A 12,664-nucleotide genomic window follows, 5' to 3' on the forward strand; every position below is an offset into this window, starting at 1 on the left:
AGGAGGTAGGGAAGAACAGCCTTGTTAGGAGGAGGAGGTTTGATGGGCCGAAATGCATGTGTTCCGGCCATCACTACTGACGGAGAGGAGATAATGCGGCGAAATTGAAGACGCGGAAATAATTATAGTTAGTGAAATTACTGCAATCTGAGCGTGGGACGGAGAGGAAGAGTAACGGGGGCTCGGGGAGGGGAGGGGGAGGAGGAGGAGGAGGAGGAGGATAAAGGGTGGACGAGAAGGAGGAGGAGAAGGAGGGGTGGACGAGGGAAAAAGTAGGAATGGACGAGGAGAAGAAAGGGAGGAGAAGAAAAAGAAGAAAAAAAAGGCAAAAATAACCACTACTATTACTACTACTACTGCTCCTACTACTACTACTACTACTACTACTACTTCTACTACTACTACTACTACTACTACTACTACTACAACTACTACTACTACTACTACTACTACTACTACCACTACTACTACTACTGAAACAACAAGGGAAAGATGAGAAAAAAGAGGAGAATAAAAAGAAAAGGGAAAACGAAAAAAACAGGAAAAGAAAAAAATGAGGCGTAGGATGGTGGAGGAGGAGGAGGAGGAGGAGGGGGGAAGATGATGATTCACATTCGCTTATTGCAAAGGTGATGTGGGCTGGCCCGAGGAATTAATAGGAACGAGCTGCTGCACACCTTGATTAAATACCTGGCTGCCCAGACTAATGAGCCGAAATTGATAATTAGCGTTTAATGATACTCCGCCACCGGTTATATCCCGAGACTACCTTAATAAATATTTCTGGAGGGTTCCGTCCATCATGCGGAAAGGGAAGAGGGAGAAGGAGGAAGAGGAGGAGGAGGAGGAAGAGGAAAGGGAGGAGGAGGAGAAGAGAAAAGAAGCTCGGGAACGGAGAGTGAAAAGAAGCGAAGAATAGGGGGAGAAGACAGAGAGATAAAGGGAAATGTCAATAAGGAAAAAAAAAGAAAGGAAAGAAAGGGAGATGGAGGAGGATAGGGATTAAGGAAAGGGAATATATGAGATTAAAGCAGCGCCAAAAGGAAACGAAAAAAGGAACCAGAAAGATGAAAAATGATAAAGAGAAAGGTGGAAACGGAGAGAGGAGAGGATAAGAAGAAAAAAGGAAGATAAAAATATGTAAGAATAGAAAGGAGAGGTGTAGATAGGCAAGGATGGAGAGAACGGATGAATGAGAGGTAGAGGGAACGGCAGAGGGCGAGGAGGGGAAGAGATAAAAAAGGAAGAGAGGGGAAAGAGAAAGGAAGGGAAGGGTAGAGGGTGAGGAGGGGAAAATATAAAAAGGAAGAGAGGGAGAGGGTGAAGGGAGGGAAAGGTGGGAAGGGATGAGAGAGAGAGAGAGAGAGAGAGAGAGAGAGAGAGAGAGAGAGAGAGAGAGAGAGAGAGAGAGAGAGAGAGAGAGAGAGAGAGAGAGAGAGAGAGAGAGAGAGAGAGAGAGAGAGAGAGAGAGAGAGAGAGAGAGAGAGAGAGAGAGAGAGAGAGAGAGAGAGAGAGAGAGAGCAATGAAGGGGACGAGAGATGATAATGAAAATGAGGAAGGGATGCGAAGAAGGGGAAGGGAAGAGAAGAACAGAAAGAGGAGGAGATAAAGAAAGAAGAAAAAGAAGAAAATAAAGAAAATTTCCAAGATGATTTAAGAAAAGAAGAGGAGAAATTGGAGATAAAGGGAGGAGGGAGAGGAACGAGAGAGAAAAATGAGAACAGGAAGAAAGGGAAAAAGGAAACAGATAAAACGAAAAAGAGGAAAATAGGAGAAGGAGGAAAAAGAGTAACGTAAGGAATGAAAGGAAAAGGGAAGAAGAGGAGGAGGATGGAGAAAGAGGATTAAGAAACGAAGAGGAAAAAGAAGAAGAAAGAGAAGAAGGGATAATCTTACCTGCTCTGGAAGATTTAGAGAAAGAATGATGATGATAATGATGATGGTAATGACGATAATGATAATGATGATGATAAGCTTGTTTGGTACATATATAGGAAAAAAAGGACGAGGAGAGTAAAGGCAGGAAGATGAAGGGGAACAAAGAAGGTGAGTGGGAGGCTGTGGCTGTGGGTCTGTTGCAGCGACGTGAAGGACAAACAAACAAACAACAGGACAAACATCAAGACAAATGAGGCGTGTTTTTAGGGAGCGGTGTTTAGTTAAAGGTGCGTGATTGTTTGCTCTTTGTTTATTGCTGCTTGAGAATCGCCGTGGCCTTAAGGTGTGTGTGTGTGTGTGTGTGTGTGTGTGTGTGTGTGTGTGTGTGTGTGTAATTCCAACACGCAATAAAACACCTCCACATTATAACACACACAAACACACACAAACAAACAAACAAACAGCCTCCAGGTAATCATACACACCTCGTTAAGGGCAGGTAAGCGTGTGTTGGGGAGCGAATCTTTCCCCGGGTCCGTATTTCTTGCTCCTCCTCCGCCAAACTTTGATTCCATTCGGCAACAAAGAGGCGCCAAGTTTTCGAGCCTCGCCCCCAACAAGTGCCCGTAAACAAACTACGAGAAGGTTTATGAGAGTTCCCGATCCAAATTTGGTCGTTCCTGTTTTCCTTTTTCCTTGTTTTTTGTTTTTTTTGCTTTTTTTTTTGTTTTTGTTTTTTCTAAGACTTTTTTTCAATCGATTTCTTCTTTTCACAATCCTTTTCTCTACCTATCTTCTTCTCTTCTCTCCTTCTTATTCTCCTACCTCCTCTGCTTCTTCCTACCCTCTGCTTCTTCCCTATTTCTTCTTGGTTCTTCCTTTGACAATCGATTTTTTTCTTACCTCTCCTCTTCCTACAGATTTTCTTTCTCTACTACCTCTTTTCTTCCTATGTATCTCCTTCCTCTTCTCTCCCTTCTTATTCTCCTACTCCTCTGCTTCTTCCCCTCTCTACCTCCTATTTCTTCTTGGTTCTTCCTTTGACAATCGATTTTTTTCTTACCTCTCCTCTTCCTACATATTTTCTTTCTCTACTACGTCTTCTCTTCAAATTTCTCTCCTTCCTCTCCTCTCCCTTCTTATTCTCCTACTCCTCTGCTTCTCCCCCTCTCTACCTCCTATTTCTTTTCTTCCTTTTTCGAAATCTCAGACTCCTTTCCTAGTCCTTCTTCGCAATCTTTCTACCTGCATATACTACTTCTCCTCTTCTCTTTTTGCTCATAATTTATCATTCTCACCCGCACATTTTTTACTTTTCTCTTCCGTATGATTAACGCTTAAGCAAATCTATTTAACCTTTTGGCCACTTCAATCATACCCTCCCTCTTTGAACACGAATTGACTCCCACGTGAAAAATAATTGCAGTTCAAAAAATACCTTCCTTTGGGTATTCACTTTTCGTTTTCTTTCTGATAAGTCACACGCATTACAACTTTACTTTCAGGCAGGACACACACACACACACACACACACACACAGAGGCACGCACACAAATGACGAGATGACGTGTGGGGCAGAGGAATGTGTGTGTGTGTGGCCATCCAGTCAGTCACCCTGTAAGACTTAAACATGAATTATCGTGAAAACTAAGGCATCAGTGTAACAAAGCCAAGCACGCCAGAGGGAGTCATGCAGCATCCACATTAGCATCGAACCCTCTTAGTCAATCTTCGTTAGCGTGTACATGGGATTTTATTTTTTCTTATATATATCTCGATGCCACCCATGAAGGTAGGTAATCCCCTCCTCCTCCTCCTCCTCCTCCTCCCTCTGCCTCTGCCGCCGTCTCTCCTCATCATTCTCCTCTCTCCTCCTCCTACTCCAACTCATCTTCGTCCTCTTTCTTCTTGACGACCACCGCCAGACAAGAGGCATTAGACGAGGAGGAGGAGTAAGAGGAGGAGGAGTTGGAGGAGGAAATGGAGTTGTTTTTATTAGTGTTATTGTTGTTGATGGTGGATGTGGTGATTGACAAAAAGAAACAGTATCGGAAAGAAGACAAAAAAGAAAAAGGAGAAAATACAGAGGAAAAATCAAAAGAAAAGAAAAAGTAAAATTTAAAATGAATATAAAGAACAGGCAAGGAGGGTTAAAAAAAATACACGAACAAAAGAGGAAAAAAGTGGAACTAGAATTCAAGAAACGAGAAGACCTTCACACACACACACACACACACACACACACACACACATTCACACACTCTTGGCCCGGTCGATAAAACTTAAATCCTTAAAGCTACTCTGCGGCGCTACTGTGTGTGTGTGTGTGTGTGTGTGTGTGTGTGTGTGTGTGTGTGTGTGTGTGTGTGTGTGTGTGTGTGTGTGTGTGTGTGTGTGTGTGTGTGTGTGTGTGAAGGTCTTCTCGCTTCTTGAATTCTAGTTCCACTTTTTTCCTGTTTTGTTCGTGTGACTTTGGGACGGGAGCGCGCCTGGCTTATTCTTGAAAATTTCTTCGCTCCTTTAGGGCCAACTGAGCACAATAATGGACTGAAATTGCAGTCATGAATGAAAACACCGCAATCACCTTCACCGCCGCCGACCATCAAGCGGAAACTGCGAGTGCTTTCTTCTCACACAAATTGTCGCTATTAAAACATTTGTTACCCTGTCCGCCCGCAACGATTTTCGCGCTCTCAAGCTCCTGGGCCACAAAAAAATAAATATACACGTCTATGTTTATTACCGCGTGGGAACGACAGTACAAATGAGGGAATGGAAGGGGATAGATTGGTGTTAGCTTGTAATGATTTCTCTCGCGTCACATTTTCATTGAGCTGTGTTACGTTTCTCTTTTTCTTTGTTTATATTTTGTTTTTTGCTGTTTTGTTTATGTTGCTGAATTTGTTACATTTCTTCTTGTTTTTTCCTGTTTAATTCTCTTCATCCTATTCGTCCCCCTCTTTTTCAGTGTTAATATTTTCATCTTTATGCTACTCTTTTTGTTCAATTCCTCTTTTTCCTTTTATTTTTTATTCTATTACTCCTCCTCTCTTTATCTTCGCCTCCTCCTCCCATACCTCCCTCCCTGCTCACACCTAAGTCTCCAAACCACCTTCTCCTTACTAGTTGGTGAGTCAAACACGGATGATGGAAGGAAGGAAGGAAGGAAAGAAAATAAGAAAAAGAATAGGGAGGGACGATGAACAGAAAAAAATAAAAGGAAGAAAGGAAGGAAGAAAATATGAAGGAAGAAAGAAAAGAGGGCAAAATGGAATGCAAGCAAAAAAGAAGAATGAAGAAGAGAAGGAAAGAAAGAAGGAAGAAAGGATGAAAGAAATGAAAAAAGTGAAGAAAAAAGAAAAGAAGGAATTAAAAATAAAAATAAAATATAAAGGAAGTGAAAGGAGAGGAAAAAGGATGAAAGTTAGAAAGATGGAAGGAAAGAAGGAAGGGGGGAAGAAAGAGGGAAGAAAAGGAGAAAGAAGGAAAAAGAAATACAGAGGAGAAAGAGAAAGAAAAACAGAACCCAGGCAATAAAATAACCTAATTTCCCCTATTTGGCAATTACTCCTGCACTCCCTGGTCGTTAGCCGTGCACTCTCTCGCCGCTCCTACCTGCCGCGCCACCTCCACGCCGCACACAGGTACACACAGGTGAGCGGAGGTGTATAAAGTGTGCTAAGGTGAGTCTGTCCTGCCCCTCTTGATCCCTACGTGTGTGTGTGTGTGTGTGTGTGTGTGTGTGTGTGTGTGTGTGTGTGTGTGTGTGTGTGTGTGTGTGTGTGTGTGTTTATGCTGCTGTTTTTGTTCCATTTCTCTTTTATTCCATTTCCTTTTTTTGTTCTTTTATCTTACTCCTCCTCTTCTTTCTTCTACTCCTTCTTAAGCTCCCTCTTTCTCCAATCTTTTTTCTCTTTACTTCAGTTCTTTCTTTCTTTTCTTGTTCCTTCCCTCCCGTATACGAGTGCGTAGGATGAGGATGTGAATCATGTGATGTGTAATAATGATGAGCATGGCGATAATACTACTAATAATACGGTTGAGGTCAGTTCGTCCGGGCAGTGAGTGAGACGAGGCAACAAACAAATGAGCAGCGGCGACACCCACCAGCGAAGGAGCGACGGACGGTTTCGGAGCGGCAGCAAAAACATCGGCAACGGCGTCGGCTTTTTACACGCGTCCCGATGCCTTGACGTGACTTTATTTACCTCCACCTCTCTCTCCCTCTCTCCCTTTTTTATACCAACACCATGATTAGAGAAAATTGGATGGCTGCCTGCATTTTTACCGTCTATCCCCCTGTTGATTATCCCGCATACCTGAGTACACACACACACACACACACACACACACACACACACACACACACACACACATGGAAAGAAAGAAAAAAAACAAGCCGCTGCCAGTTTAATGCAGGTCCGTTTTCCATCACTCTAGCAAGGGGGCGAAAGAATACGACTCACCAAGATGCTAATTATAAAGTGTGTGAGAACGTTTTCGATAGAGGAAGGGAGCGGTGAAGTGGTGGTGATGGGGTTGGCGAGGAGGAGCGAGGAGGAGGAGGAGGAGGAGGAGGAGGTGCTGAGGTGGAAAAGTAGATGTAAAGTGAAAAAGTAACACAGGCTGGGAGTAAACAGTGAAGCAAGGTGAGTCAGTGTGTGAGGGTGAAGAACAAGGGTGTGATAAGTGTGGCAGGGTGCGGAGACTAGGGTAAGACTGTGCAGGGGAAGGGTAAAATAGGGTGAAGTAGGGTGTGAGGGTGCACAGAGAAGCAGGAAAAACAGGGAGAGTATGAGGTGATAAATGTGGCAGGGTACGGAGAGTAGGGTGAGACTATGCAGGGGTAGGGTGTGGTACTTGGCTGGCAGGGTGAGAGGGCAAGATGAGTCAAGGGGAGTGTCGGGTGGGGGCGAGGGAGAGAGGATAGGGAAGAGGGAGATGCAAGGGGGGAGGTAGGTTAGGTAAGGAAGGGGCGTGGTGGCCGGGACTAGAGGACGGTGGGAAGGTGAAGGTGAAGGGGTGGGGAGGACGGGGAGGAGTCAGGTAAGGTAAGAGGCAGGTAAGAGGGAGGTGACTTCGATTATGTTACCGGATCACCATTAAATTTTCTGTTGAGCAGTTTCCACAACCACCAACTCTTCCTTCTCTCTCTCTCTCTCTCTCTCTCTCTCTAACACACACACACACACACACACACACACACACCGCGTGACTTCCTGACTTTCATGGTTCTTTGATCTATGTTTTTACTCGCCTCGTTAGTCTCACATTCAGCTCCACTTTGCTTGACGTTTGTATATATTTGATTTTCTTTTTGTACTGATCCAGAATGACGCCAATTTCACTGCAAAATGACCGACCGCTGGGACTCAAAATTTATTATATACTTCAACGTTTCTTTCTTTCTCCACTTATCCTCCTCTCTCCCTTTTTTTAACACAAGAAGGATGTTTATTATTTACTTTAGTTAAACTCATGAGAGCGAAAAAACGTTCTAGGACTATACATAAAAGAAATCGTAAATATTCTACCCATACGAAATTAATAGAAGGGAGAGTTTGGGAAAAAGTCATGAATAGCACTGCACCACCGCCGCCACAACCACCACCACCAGGGCCACTATCATCGCCGCCACCCTCCCCGCCGCCGCCGCCAAGCCGTCGCCTCTTCAGCCTGAGGACGCGGCGCCTGGGAAGGTAAACAGACAGGTGATGCACGCGTGTGTGGGTGACGCGAAGGTCCGACCCAGCCGCCGCTCCCCCAGACACAAGGGTAAAAAAATGAAGCAGACAGACAGACAGATAGACAGACAGACAGAAAGGGAGATAGACAAACAAGGAGACAGACAGACAGAGAAAGAGGGAAATAGACAAATTAGGAGACATAAAGGGAGATAGATAGACAGACAAGGAGACAGACAGCCAGACAGAAAGAGAGATAGATAGACTAGGAAACAGACAGACAGAAACAGAGATAGATAGACTGGGAAACAGACAGACAGAAAGGGAGATAGACAAACTAGGAGACAGACAGACAGACAGAAAGGGAGATAGACAAAGTAGGAGACAGACAAACAGACAGAGAAGGAGATAGACAAGCTAAGAGACAGACAGACAGAAAGGAAGACAAACAACGAATAGACGATAGAGCTTCAAGCAGTATTTCCTCTCCGCCATGACCTTCTGCTGAATATCTACCCCCCTCTCCCTCTACTCCCATATCCTCTTCTCCCCACCACACACACACACACACGCACACACACACACACACACACAAGCAGGGGGAAAGGGGAGCATCGATAACTATTGCAAGCGCACCTGAATTCATACTTGGAACTTGCTCTTGAGGGATAGATCATAAGAAACAAAAACCTTTATAATTGAACTAAAAAAAATATAGAAATGAGTCTGGATCGAAGGCGCATCTGGATCCAAAGATAACAAGCCCCGGTGACAGCTCGCGAACACAAGTAACCCAATAAAACGACGCCATCCACACCCCGTTAATGTTAAGCCCCGTCCTCCGCCCCTCCGCATGCCCCGAGGATGAAGGAAAGACTGGGTTCGGATTTAACATAAAATAATACACTATATATAGAGTCAACACCCCATTAATAAAGGAGGTGGTGCGTCTGGGAGGTGGTGGAGGTACAAATGAGGGTGGTGGTGGTATTGAAATAGTTCTTGTGGTGGTGATGATGAGAGTAGTGGTAGTAGTAATGGAAGTGGTTGTAGTGGAGGTCTTGGTGTTTGTGAAGATGGTGGGAGTTAGTTGGTAAAGGTGGTGGTGAGGGTGGTGGTTGTGGTGAGATGGTTCTTGTGGTGATGATGGTGATAGTAGTGGTGGTAGTAATGGAAGTGGTTGTAGTGGAGGTCTTAGTGTTTGTGAAGGTGGTAGGAGTCAGTTGGTAGTGGTTGGTGGTGGTTAGGGTGGTGGTGAGAGTGGTGGCTGTGGTGAGATGGTTCCTGTGGTGGTGATGGTGATAGAAGTGGTGTTAGTGGTTGCAGTGGAGAGAGTGGTATTTGTGGGGGTAGCAGAGGTAACGATGGTGGTGGCAGTAAAGGTAGTGGTGGTGAGGGTGGTGATAATGAGATGGTTCTTGTGGTGGTGATGGTGATAGTATTATTGGTAGTAATGGAAGTGGTTGCAGTGGAGATGGTGGTGTTTGTGGGGGATGGCAGAGGTAGCGAAGGTGGTGGTGGTGGTGGTGAAGGAAACGAGAGGGAAGTAACGTCGTGTCTAAAGGCTTGATGCGTGGAGTAGTGTCAAATATTCTTTTCTTATCGTTCTTATGAGGAGGTTCGGCGGCCACATCACCCGCCCCCCAAGCGCCCACACACCTCCAGGAGTCTCGAGGCCGCCGGAGAGGTGACGGCCGGCCAGTGGTGATGCCCCTTAGGAGAAAGCCACGCCCCACCCACCGCCCCACTCGCTTCCCTGTCGCCCGGCCTTCTCTCTTGACCCCGCCAGGTGACCCCCAGCCGCCCCAAGGAGTCCTGAGTGCCACCAGCCGCCGCCCCATCCATCATCCGCCGCCCCCTCCCACTACTGTATAGGGAAGAGGCACACCCATGGCAGGATTTTTTTCTTTTCTCGTAAGAAGGTTCACCACCTCTTCGTCTGAGATCTCGCTCTTCCTACTTACCTACTCACCTCCTTCACTTATCCTTTACTACTGCTACGACTACTACTACTACTTTTACTACTACTACTACTACTACTACTACTACTAATAATAATAATAATAATAATAATAATAATAATAATAATAATAATACCTCTTACTGCTCTACGTTCTTCATTCCCTGCTTTCTAGCTTAATTAACCTACTAACCTTCATCCCTTCCTCCATTTACTGCCGTTTCCTAAAGAAGGGTCGAAAAATAATTGCAGCCAATTACACAAACTCACCCTCAGACACCCACACCATACACCCACACAGCCACCAACGCACACACACACACACACACACACACACACACACACACACACATACACACATACTCTTGAATATTAATCGAAATACCATAATGCACGCAGGCTGTCTATGTCACTGAAATAAGTCATTTATCGAAAAATTAAGAAAAGAAAACAACAGAAAATAAAAGTAAAAATAATAATATGGTCAATATACCGTGTCTGCACTCCTTCAGGGATTTAGAAAGCATCTAAGAAAGAAAAAAGGAAGAAGACAGCCATAAAAACAGAGAGAGAGAGAGAGAGAGAGAGAGAGAGAGAGAGAGAGAGAGAGAGAGAGAGAGAGAGAGAGAGAGAGAGAGAGAGAGAGAGCGAGAGAGAGAGAGAGAGAGAGAGAGAGAGAGAGAGAGAGAGAGAGAGAGAGAGAGAGAGAGAGAGAGAGAGAGAGAGAGAGAGAGAGAGAGAGAGAGAGAGAGAGAGAGAGAGAGAGAGAGAGAGAGAGAGAGAGAGAGAGAGAGAGAGAGAGAGAGAGAGAGAGAGAGAGAGAGAGAGAGAGAGAGAGAGAGAGAGAGAGAGAGAGAGAGAGAGAGAGAGAGAGAGAGAGAGAGAGGGAGGAGGGCAGGCAGTGGAAAGTATTGAGGAAGTTTGGATTAAGGAATTAGAGATGAGAGCTGAAGATGTAGGGAAGAGAAAGGTCAACGAGAAGAATAAAAACAGGAAGCGAGTGGCAAAGAGGACGGTGCCAGAGAGAAGCGAGAAAAGATGTGTGTTTTTTGTGTATGTGTTTCAAAGTGAGAAACACACACACACACACACACACACACACACACACACACACACACACACGGACTCTATCAAACCCCCAAAGTTTAAGTCAACGAGATAATCTAATAGGAGGAGGCGAGTTAGGAGGAGAGCGAAAGGGAGTGGAAGAGGAGAGGGAAGCCGATAAGGGCAAGGGGATGGAAGACGAAGAGGTTGAGAAAGAGGGAGGAGGTATGCAAAAGCCTACAATATACTATGTCTGAAGAATAAATAGGCAGATCATTGCTATCATATACGGGGTAGGCGGCGACGAAGGCGGAGGTGACGGCGACGGGAGTGGGCGGCGGGCGAGTCGGGGCGTCGGGGTGGGTGCTGGTGGGCGGAATGGACGGGCGGGGAAGGGAGGGCACTGTGGGTGGGGAGAGAGGGAGGCAATGTGGGTGGGGAGAGAGGGAGAGTATGTGGGTGTTAGGGCGTGGCTGACGACCCTCGCATCCTGGAGCCAAAGTCACCTGCCATGTGGAGACCAGGTTCAATTACCAGCAGGTCAGGAGGCGGACAAACAGGTAGAGTGACGCAGTGGAGCAGACAAGCTGTTAAGATGAGGCTGAGAGGAAAACAGATAACAGGTGCATGGAGTGAGGCAGAGAAATGGGTCAAGGGAGGCAGGGAGGAGATAAAATAGGAGCAGAGAGAGGCAGAGAGGCTGACAAATAGAGAGAGAGAGAGAGAGAGAGAGAGAGAGAGAGAGAGAGAGAGAGAGAGAGAGAGAGAGAGAGAGAGAGAGAGAGAGAGAGAGAGAGAGAGAGAGAGAGAGAGAGAGAGAGAGAGAGAGGTAAATAAAAAGAGGAGAAAAATATCAAGGCAGAAAGGCACAAACGCAACGCACGCGAGACGGAACAAGGCAAAAACGACACACACACACACACACACACACACACACACACACACGTTCAAGGCCGTGCCAACGCTGTCTTTGTATCGCACGGAACCCTCGGCATCGCTGTCAGGGGCGAGAGCCAAGACAATATGGCATTAAAATCTGAAATTCTCCCCCGACGCCCCGTACAGCTTAGACGCCACACAAAGAAACGAAATATAGTGTTCTTCGTCACCCTTTCCACCCCTTTCGTCTCCCTGCGTGCCCCTCTCCTCTTTCCTTCATTCCTCCCTGCTTCCATCTCTCCGTTCCTCCCTTCTTCGCATTCCTCCCACGAAACAATGTAGACTTTAACGCACAGAAGACAGCTGGAAAAGCACCGTTAGCGTACCTGCACTGTAACGGAAAATATAGCACCGATACTTTCAGCTATTTCTGCGTCTCTTCTCACAGTGACCGCCTTGACTAATACCTAGCTGCCTGCCTACCACTCCCCCCTGCTAGACGAAGACTGCGGCAAACGAGACCACTAATGAAGGTTGTGTTTTGAGGGGAATAAAATGAAATCCGCCGTCCTTTTTACATTAATTTTGTTATGTTACAAGAAGACCGTGTGGCCTAATGGATAAGGCGTCGGACTTCGGATCCGAAGATTGCAGGTTCGAGTCCTGTCACGGTCGTTACTCATGGGGGACTATATTTTAGGTTCAGTTTTAGGCCCGCTTCTATTCATTATCTATATCAATGACATAGACAATGGGATAACTAGTGACATAGGTAAATTTGCAGATGACACCAAAATAGGACGCACTATTAGGGCAGGGAAGGATGCTAGAGCACTGCAGGAGGATCTCAACAAACTGTCAGCTTGGTCAGAGAAATGGCAGATGAATTTTAACATCACCAAGTGTAGCGTACTTAGTGTAGGAACACGCAACCCATTACACGGGTATAGTTTAGACTCCACAGCGATAGGCAGGTCTGAGTGTGAAAGGGATGTGGGAGTGTTAGTGAACTCTGACCTAAAACTAAGGAAGCAATGTATTAGTGCGAGGAATAGGGCTAACAGGGTATTAGGCTTTATTAACAGGACGGTAACCAACAGGAGTGCAGAGGTCATCCTCAGACTCTATTTAAGAACATAAGAACATAAGAACGCAGGAGTCTACAAGAGGCCGGTAGGCCTGTACAAGGCAGCTCCTTTGACCCTAAGCTCCCGT

General features: G+C 45.8%; 1 non-coding gene across 1 annotated transcript; it reads left to right on the forward strand.

Annotated features, from left to right (window-relative positions):
• The first annotated feature begins 12,051 nt into the window (after positions 1–12,051).
• On the forward strand, positions 12,052–12,124 carry Trnar-ucg (transfer RNA arginine (anticodon UCG)). Its single transcript has one exon. It is a non-coding gene; the product is annotated as a tRNA-Arg (tRNA).
• Positions 12,125–12,664: the final 540 nt, after the last annotated feature.

Source organism: Eriocheir sinensis, chromosome 40, assembly GCF_024679095.1.
Source record: "Eriocheir sinensis breed Jianghai 21 chromosome 40, ASM2467909v1, whole genome shotgun sequence".
NCBI lineage: Eukaryota > Metazoa > Arthropoda > Malacostraca > Decapoda > Varunidae > Eriocheir > Eriocheir sinensis.